Raw genomic sequence first — 10,450 nt, forward strand, 5'->3', positions numbered from 1 at the left:
AATTTTAATATAATAATAAATGATGTAGATGTCTGTCTGGACGCTGAGTATTAAGGATTCTGATGACTTGGTGGAAGAAACTGTTGCACAGTCAGGTCGTGAGTGCCCGATTGCTTCGGTAATTTTTTTCCCAGATGGCAGGAGGGAGAAGATTTTGTATGAGGGGTGCGTGGGGTCATTCACAATGCCGTTCAATTTACGGGTGCAGCGTGTAGTGTAAATGTCTGTAACAGCGGGAAGAGAGACCCCGATGATCTTCTCAGTTGACCTTACAATCCGCTGCAGGGTCTTGTGATTCGAGACACTAATGTGCTTTCTTGACTATGGAGCTGGTGTTGAGAGACCAGGTGAGATTCTCCGTCAGGTGAACACCAAAAAATGTGGTGCTCTTAACGATCTCTATCGAGGAGCTGTCGATGTTCAGCGGAGGTTGTTCGCTCCGTGCCCTCCTGAAGTCAAGAACCATCTCTTTTGTTTTGTTCTCATTCAGAGACAGGTTGTTGGCTCTGCACGAGTCCGTTAGCCGCTGCCCCTCCTCTCTGTATGCTGACTCGTCGTTCTTGCTGATGAGACCCACCACAATCGTCTCATCGGCGAACCTGATGATGTGGTTCGAGCTGTGTAGTGCTGCACAGTCGTGGGTCAGCAGAGTGAACAGCAGTGGACTGAGCACACAGCCCTGGGTGGCCCCCGTGCTCAGTGTGATGGTGTTGGAGATGTTGCGCCCGATCTGGACTGACTGAGGTCTCCCAGTCAGCCCGCATCTTGTATACATCTTTCAAGTCACGTCTCATCCTGCTCCCTGCAAAGAGAAAACTGTTCCCTTCCTCAACATGTCCTCACAAGACATGCTCTATGAAGTATAAATTTCAATGTCAATATACTGTCAATGTTTACACGTGTCACCACATACTAACCTAAGATTCATCTTCTTTTTGTCGTTGGCAGTAAACACATCTGGTTCCATGGTGTAATGGTGAGCACTCTGGACTCTGAATCTAGCGATCCGAGTTCGAGTCTCGGTGGAACCTTTTACTTGAATTATACACAGGGTGGATTATCTGTGACAATTTTAGTGAGAGGGCTCATCGGTCGTGAGACCACGCCTTTGTGTCTGAAGGCCTTACAGAAGGATTGAGTACGAGAGTACGAGCTGTCGCTGAACGGAGTACGAGCTCCGTGATGCTGATGGAGGATACAGTATTTTCGAAACTCGAAGACATACGTGATGACTGTAGTTTATATTATTCTCCTTCAGTTTTTTTTAAGAAAGTGTTTTATTTCTTGTTGGCGTCATGTTATTTTTATTGGGGGGTGTGTTTGGGCTTTGAAGTCTAATATTCCTGTTGGCGTTTTCAGATGTGACTGATCATAGCAGATGCATTTGTGGCTGAGGAGCTGGTGCAGGTGCAGGGTTTTAATATTCTGGATCATAGATTCATGGAGTCATAGAAAAGTACAGCACAGAAACAGGCCCTTTATTCCATTTGATCCGTGCTACATCATTTAAGCTGCCTAATCCCATCGACCTGCACTGGAGCCATATCGCTCCATACCCCTAACATGCACGCACCTATCCGAATGTCCCTTAAATATTAAAATCAAACGCATGCACCACTCATTCTGGCAGCTCGTTCCAACACTCTCACAACCATCTGAGTGAAGAATGTTCCTTTCCTGTTCTCCTTAAACTTTCACCTTTCACCCTTAACGTATGACCTCCGGTTGTAGTCCCTCCCAACCCCCGTGGAAAAAAGCCCGCTTGCATTCACCCAATCACTGGGAATTCATCTGTGCACTGGTGGTCGATACCAAAGGGATGGTTTGCATCTTCACTGGAAGGGGGTGGTGGTCAGTATCCTGAGGTTCATTGTTGTGTTTTCATCACACGTTTTCTGGCAAACGATCATCGCAATTGGCAAACAAGAGAAAATTTACAGATGCTGAAAATTCGAACAAACACAAAATATTGGAAAAGTACTTCTTCAATAAATGCTGCCTGACCTGCTGAGTTCTTCCAGCAATGTGTGTGGGTTGACCATCGTACGTAATAGTCTGTAACTTCCCTTTGGAATCGAAGGCAATTCGATGTGAGTGAACCGAGGCGAGGCGGCGGATCCTTAGCTGAGAGCGAGGAGGACACAAGCTTCGATCGATGTCAGCGCCCTGCTGAAGGCCAAATGGAGGTGACGAGGTTCGGGCACAATTGAGTCCGTGTTTTACTTTGGTAACAATGTTAGATCTGTGAAGGGAGCACTGGACTGAACTGCCTAGAGAAATTACACTTGCCAATGGAACTGTTTTGAACGTTGACATTAAATTTCTTGTAATGGACTGCTGAATCCACATCTCTGAAGCTGCTTCATGAGGATGAGCGTGAAGTCGGTTATTGCAACTACGGGGTAATGGGATCAGATTTAGGTAACTGTACGTACGATACCTATGTCACCAGTAATATCACAACTTCTGTTGATAGCACTGAGAGAGCCGGCTGGCAGACCTACTGTATTTATTGTCCCAGGGTATCCCCTTTCTATATAAATGGTGTCTCTAGTCTCAACAAACGGTGTCAAGGGGTTATTACAATTTGGCGTATGGAGTAACAAATAGATACCATTTGCCAACGTTGATTGATGAAAGAGACTGAGCAACGTTACTGGATTGTAGTGTTCCTGTTCTGGGACCGTGGATAGACAAAGAAAGCTAGAGGAAGCAGGATATGGCCACACATTTTAATTCCACGTCCCATTGTCCAGCAGAGAAAGCAGGTTCTCCCAGTGACCACACATTTTAATTCCCATTCTGATATGTCTATCCATAGCCTCCTCTACTGTCAAGATGAAGCCACACTCAGGTTAGAGGAACAACACCTTATATACCGTCTTGGTCACCCCCAACCTGATGGCATGAACATTGTATTCTCTACCTTCCGATAATGCTCCTCCTCCCCTTCTTACCCCATCCCTGATTTATTTATTTCCCCCTCCTTTTTTTTCTCACTCTGCCCATCACTCCTTTGCCTGTTCTCCATCTCCCTCTGGTGCTCTCATCTCTCTTTCTTTCTCCCTAGGCCGCCCGTCCCATGATCCTTTCCCTTCTCCAGCTCTGTATCCCTTTTGCCAATCACTTTTCCAGCGCTCGTATTCATCCCACCCCCTCCGGTCTTCTCCTATCATTTCGGATTTCCGCATCCCGCTCCTACTTTCAAATCTCTTGCTATCTTTTCGTTCAGTTAGTCCTGACGAAGGGTCTCGGCCCGAAATGTCGACAGTGCTTCTTCCTATAGATGCTGCCTGGCCTGTGTCCGCCACACTTCTCTCCGGGATCCTGCAACAGCCGCTCTTTGTAAACCTGCCCGGTTCCGTGTCCTACAAAAACAAACACGAGGAGACCGGGACTAAACATGGATTCCCCCCCTGGTTTGGGGAGAAGAGGCAGCAATGCACCTCACCGGGCAGCTCCTTCCCACCCCGCCTTCACCGCCCTACCTACCCCAGCCCGGGAATAGCTTCTCTCTACCCACTCACTTCGCATTCTGAGTTCAGTCGCTGTTACACTCCGCCTCTTTCTTGCAACCGCCATCTCCGGAGTCAGTGCCGATCTCCGAGCCTGTCTGTAGAGCTGCTCTCGGAGCAATAGGCTGCTGCTGGAAGGAGGACACCGGTAGCGCCCTACTCCCGGCCCAGCAGCTTTCTATTCCCGGCTGCTGTAAAACTGCTCCCGGGCATGTGTTCTGCTGTCCTGTCAATCAGGTCAAGGGGCGGAACGACGCTGCGCATGCTCTCATGTTTGAATGACGTCATAGAGCGAAACATCGCCGCTCCTTCCCTCAGTTCACTTGCTAAGCGTCTGTTCGGAGGGTCCGAGGCTGCGGGAGGGTCAGGGTGGATTTAAACCGGACATTAAGCATATTGCCCATTCGGCATCGTTCTTTCCAAAGTGTTTCAGCTGTTCTCCCTGCATTCTACAGTTACTCGGACACACTGAGGGAATCGGCATGAGTGCTGGGAAGTGTGTGAGTTTATATCTCACAGCAACAGCCTCTGTTTAATGTTTCGAAGTGACGGAATCGGTCACCGAGTGTAACGCCGAACGACGCTCAATTATAGACCCGTTCATGGATTACTAGAGAAAAGGTGCTGAGCACAACGTTCTCGGTAAACCCTCCCGTCCCGGGCTATCTGCCGACTGGGTTGCTTCATATTCTAAATGCCGACTTCAACACAGTTTTGTTTTATTCAAAAAATTCTCTTGTATTTCCAGTTTTCATTTCCAGCAGGAAAACGGTCTCCGCGCCAGGGAATCGAACCCTAGTCTACCGATAGATTGGAGGGGAGATTAACCACCACACTAATGAGGAATGAAGTAGGGTATGGAATATGTCATACGGATTACAAACAAGAGAAAATCTGCAGATGCTGGAAATCAAAGTAATGCAGACAAAATGCTGGAGGAACTCAGCAGTCCAGGCAACATCAATGGAAAAGAGTAAACAGTCGAAGTTTCTGTCTGAGACCCTTCATCAGGGCGATCATACGGATGTCAGGGTATAAGAGAGCTCACAGAGTCACTTTGATGTCTGTTTATTGAGTGTAGAGCAGGCTCCTTTCACCCATCCCATCTCACTGCGTGACTGGAGGGGTCTCAGGATTCTTTCGCGATTCAGTCAGTTAATGAGTTCAATGACTGGCCAAAGGAAGGGCTCCCATTAACTTCCAACTGCGTGTTCTTTCAATGGTTTGAAACATTTCTAATCAGGATTTGTTTTCCCCTTCGCTGATGCGTGAGACAGGGAACCATTTCTAGCTCCGACTCACTCAAGAGCCGATTTGCTCCCAAAATTTCATCAGTATGTGAACTTTGCAACAAGGGGGGAGAACGCGTTGGACCTAGTTTACACAAATATCCTCGACCCGTACCAGGCGGAGCCCCGCCCCCACCTCGGTTACTCAGACCACATCTCTGTTATGCTAATCCCAGCATACAGACCGCTCGTCAGGCGCTCCAGACCAGTTCAGAAGCAGGTGAAAACCAGGCCAGCAGGAGCCATCTCTGCTCTTCAAGACTGTTTTGAGCACACTGACTGGCACATGTTCAGGGAGGCTGCAACTGATGGCGACTCTACCAACTTAGAAGAGTAAACGGCATCAGTGACTAGCTGCATCAGCAAGTGAATTGATGATGTTACTCTGTCCAAGACCATCACTATACGCGCTAACTAGAGCCATGGATGACCGTGGAGGTGCGTGCGCTGCTGAGGACCCGTGACTCCGCCTTCAGAGCAGGCGACAAGGCAGCCCTAACAACAGCAAGGGCAAAACTGTCCCGGACCATCAGAGGGGCAAAGCGTGCACACGTCCAGCGAATCCACAGCCACTGCCAGGACAGCGGCGACACGCGGCGCATGTGGAAGGGCATCCAGGATATCACCAATACAGGACATCACCTGACTGTGGGTGATGCCTCCCTCCCAGATGCGCTGAATAACTTCTACGGCCGTTTTGAGGTGGAAAATGACGTGGCGGCGCGGAAGTCCACCCAACCCGCCACCACCCCCCCCCCTACAAATGACAAGGTGCTGTGTCTCACCGTGGCCGATGTGAAAAGAACCTTGAGCACGGTCAACCCACGGAAGGCTGCTGGACCAGACAACATTCCTGGTAGAGTGCTCAGAGGATGTGCAGACCAGCTAGTAGATGTTCTCACTGGCATCTTCAACATCTCCCTAAGCAGACCAACCGTTCCAATGTGCTTCAAGGGCACCACCATCGTTCCTGTGCTGAAGAACTCTTCAGTGTCCTGCGTAAATGACTGCCGTCCCGTTGCAATCACGTCCAACGTCATGACGTGTTTGGAGAGGCTCGACATGAAGCATATCAAGATCCTGCTGCCTCCCTCACTGGACCCCTGCAGTTTGAGTACCGGCCCAACCGCTCAACAGAAGACTCCAATACCATCATCCTCCACCTGGCACTAACCCACCTCGACAAAAAAGACACATATGTTTAGATGCTGTGCATAGACTTCAGTTCAGCATTCGACACAATCATCCCTCTGAAACTGAACACTATTGGGCCTGAACACCTCCCTCTGCAACTGGATCGTAGACTCCCTGACTGGGAGACCTCAGTCAGTCCGGATCGGGTGCAGCATCTCCAACACCATCACACTGAGCACGGGGGCTTCCCAGGACTGTCTGCTCAGTCCACTGCTGTTCACTCTGCTGACCCACGACTGTGCTGCAACTCACAGCTCGAACAACACCATCAAGTTCGCGGATGACACGACTGTGCTGGGTCTCATCAGCAAGAACGACGAGTCAGCTTACAGAGAGGAGGTGCAGCGGCTAAAGGACTGGTGCAGAGTCAACAACCTGTCTCTGAATGTGAACAAAGCGAAAGAGATGGTTGTTGACTTCAGGAGGGCACGGAGCGACCACTGCCCGCTGAACATTGAGGGCTCCTCGGTAGAGATCGTTAAGAACACCAAATTTCTTGGTGTTCACCTGGCGGAGAATTTCACCTGGTCCCTCAACACCAGCTCCATAGCAAAGAAAGGTCAGCAGCGTCTCTACTTTCTGCCTGCGAAGGCTGAGCAAAGTCCAACTCCCACCTCCCCGCCCCCAACTTCATCACATTCTACAGGGGTTGTATTGAGAGCATCTTGAGCAGCTGCATCACTGCCTGCTTCGGAAGTTGCACCATCTCGGATCGCAATAATCTGCAGTGGATAGTGAGGTCAGCTGAGAAGAACATCGGGGTCTCTCTTCCCGCCATAACGGACATTTACACCACACGCTGCATCCGGAAAGCAAACAGCATTATGAAGGACCGCACGCACCCCTCATACAAACTCTTCTCCCTCTTGCCGTCTGGGAAAATGTACCGAAGAATTCGGGCTCTCACGACCAGACTATGTAACAGTTTCTTCCCCCAAGATATCAGACTCCTCAATGCCCACAGCCTGGACTTACATCTCGCCCTATTGTCGTCTTTATAATTTATTGTAACGTCTGCTCTGATTTGTGCACTTCATGCAGTGCTGGGTAGGTCTGTAGTCAGTGCAGTTTTTTTTCTGTGTTTTTTTTTTACGTAGTTCAGTATAGTTTTTGTACTGTGTCATGTAACACCATAGTCCTGAAAAACGTTGTCTCATTTTTACTATGTACTGTAACAGCAGTTATGGTCGGAATGACAATAAAAATGACGACTTGACTTGCTTTTCCATACAGTCCGAACACAAGAGTGTTGTGTTTCGCCGGACTCTGGGAAAGACGCGACATCCACTGGTCGGGATAGGAACTGCAACGGGGTGAGGAATGATCCTTCAGAAAGCAGCTCGGAAACTGATAATCGAGTTACAGAACTGAATCTTATAGGAAAAGAGACGGTTCACTACCCGAATCTCCACTCCATCATCAGGCGATTCCGGTGTGGTGGTTAGCATAGCTGCTTTCTAACCAGTAGGCCTGAGTTCGATTCTCGGCCATTTGAAAGTCTACAATTTCATGCTATAAAAATAACCTCTTTCAGAGCACTATGTACATGAAACTCTTGGGACCAAGTCGACCACTCACACTAATTCATGGGCGATTTTCTGTGAGTCAATGTGTTTTATTAATTATCATTCAGTGTAGTAAATCAGAGATTGAATTCACATCCTTCATCTGGGATGAAACCAACCGGACTCCGATCGAGGACCCCAAATTAAATGAAAAACACGACACTAGTTCCGGCAAGTCCGTTAGTTCCAAGGACTCCGCTCGAGGAAACACACACTTTCTGGTCAAATCGAACAGACAGATTTCTGACCAAAGACAGAAATATTTTTCTAATATCCATCCCGGATATTCTCTCCTTTCCCCTCTTCCATCGGGCGGAACGCACAAACCCCTGAAAGAACGTATCACAGTCTCACGGATAGTTTCAGTCCCGCTGTTTTGTCTACTGAATCGTTTCTCAGTACGATAAGGTGTACGTTTGACCGCACAATCCACCTCGGTGTGATGCTGCAGCTTATTATTCACCTGCACTGTTCTTTCCCTGTCGCTGTTACACTTTATTCTGCATTCTGTTATTGCTTTACCTTGTGCGATCACAATGCACTGTGTAATGAATTCATCCCTATGAACAGTATGAACGGAGAAGGTTTTCACTGTATATCGGCACGTGTCTGAAATATAACAGTTCAAATTCCCATCGCGGCAGCAGTAGGGAGCCCCGGCCTCCGTTCAGCGCAGCGTTTCCCAGCTGGCAATGAAACACAACAGAGAAGAAACATCTGCCGGATCATTAGCCGCCAACCTTTCGGTTAACAGCCGAACGCGCTCACCGATGCAACGCAGAGGCAGATTTTGAGGAAAGTAGGAATAAATGGTTCAATTCTGTGTTGCAGAACGTGACCAACAATCGCTGCTGGGCTGGACCCGGTTTTTCACAGTCCACATGACCGGTTTGCATCAGAGAGTCACGGACAATATCAAACTGAAAATGTTGGAAATACAGTTATCAGGACTCGAAGCTGCACTAGGAAATCCCAATGGATCCCGGGTGCATCGTTGAACAATTTGGCCACGACTACACACTCCCTTCTGATTTCTCTTCCGGTGTTTATCCAAACGGAAGAAGTGCTGCGCCTGTCCATTCACCTCCTCCCACACAACATTCAGAGTCCCAAACAGTCCTTCCAGGTGAGGAAATACTTCAGCTGTGAGTTTGCCTGGGCCATCTACAGTATCGGGTGTTCCCAATACGGCCTCATCTCCAATTGCGAGACACAAGATGGATTGGGGAACCATTTTGTCGAGCAACTTTGCTCCGTCCACAACGAGCAGGATTTCCCAATGGTCAAACATTTTAACCGCACTGCCCATTCCCATTCTGACATGATGGCCCATGGATTCCTCTACTGTCACGATGAAGCCACTCTCGGAATGGAGAAGCAGCACGTCATTTTGCGTCTGGGTAGCCCTCAGACTGCTAGAATGAGCATCGATTTCTCTAACCCGGTAATTTCTCTACTCTCTTTGTTTTAATTTTCCATTCGGGATTCCCTCTTGCGTCTTCACTTTTCCTCGCATGTCTACGGCCTCCCTCTAGTCATCCAATCTAATTTCTGCTTTTCAACTCTTTTTTTTCTTTTCCACCAATCACCACCCAGCCTCTCATTTGTTTCCCTTTCCCCAAAATATCTACATTTTGTTCTTACCTGGCTTCAACTATCATCTCCCAGTTTTCAAAACTCCCATTTCCCCAACATATCTACCTTCCATCCTCACCTGGCCTCACCTATCACTTTGTAGCTTGAACTCCCTTCTCTTCCCCCGCGTTCTTATTCTGGCTTCTTCCCACTCCCTTTCCAGTACTGATGAAGGAACACGGCCTGACACTCCGATTTTTTTATTCCTCTCCATAGATGCTAACTGACCTGCTGAAGTCCTCCAGTGTTTCGTGTGCGTTACTCTGATTCTTGTGCCAAAAAATCCCCATCTTCCACCGTCGCCCACCCGGCCTTTGACTCCTTTGACTCCCCCTTCTTTCATTACCATAGTCTGCCGTGCTGGAATTTTCCCGCAGTTTTATTGTTCATACAATATAGAAATAGAAGTCCCGATTATAATAATCACTATCATTCACTTGGTCTCAGCAGATCCGCGGCTTTTCCTTTGCCCGATCACTTTCGCCCATCTTGACTGAAACTGAAAAATACCTTATTTTCTCCCTTTCCCAGTGGTGACGAATGGGTCTCCACCTGAAACATTAAATTTGTTTCCCTTTGTACTAATGTGACCGACGTGCGTGAACTTCGCAGTGGAGCAGCAAGTCGTTGCTTTATTTAACTTGCACGTTGACGTGAAAAAGAAGTGAAACACCCCGGCTCCTGGGTTCACAAAACGACCCGGAGAGACGCAGTGAGATCCGTGAGGCAGCCACTGGCCACTGGAGGGCACCGAGGGGCTGGGTCCTGTGTAGCAGCGCAGAACACTTCCAAGTTCAAAGTCAATTCATTAGCAAAACACAAATATGCCACCGATAGATGTGTCTCCTTGCGGGGATTTACAGTAAGAGCAAATAAGCAGAATATAATCAATGAAAGTTTGCACACAAGACGGACAATTAATGTAGAAAAATTAACAGACTGTGAAAATACAAAAACATAAAATAATAATAATAATAATAATAATAATAATAATAATAATAATAATAATAATAATAATAATAATAATAATAATAATAATAATAATAATAATAATAATAATAATAATATAAAGTTAACCAATGGGGGAGCATCTCTCCATGGAAAACATCCCCATGACCTAGGCAGACAAGATGTGAAGAAGCAAACGTGGAACGCTCGTCTCAGAGTTGGAGACCTCTTCCCAGAAACAGAGGGGTTCCTTGTGGCATTACTGGGCCAGGTGGTTAACCGAAAAATATTAGAAATACATAAA

At 47.7% G+C, this 10,450-nt stretch overlaps 1 non-coding gene across 1 annotated transcript; it reads left to right on the forward strand.

The window, feature by feature from the left end:
* Nucleotides 1-959: 959 nt before the first annotated feature.
* On the forward strand, nt 960-1,031 carry trnaq-cug (transfer RNA glutamine (anticodon CUG)). The gene has a single exon. It is a non-coding gene; the product is annotated as a tRNA-Gln (tRNA).
* The last annotated feature ends 9,419 nt before the right edge of the window (nt 1,032-10,450 follow it).

This window comes from Hemitrygon akajei, chromosome 28, assembly GCF_048418815.1.
Source record: "Hemitrygon akajei chromosome 28, sHemAka1.3, whole genome shotgun sequence".
Lineage (NCBI taxonomy): Eukaryota > Metazoa > Chordata > Chondrichthyes > Myliobatiformes > Dasyatidae > Hemitrygon > Hemitrygon akajei.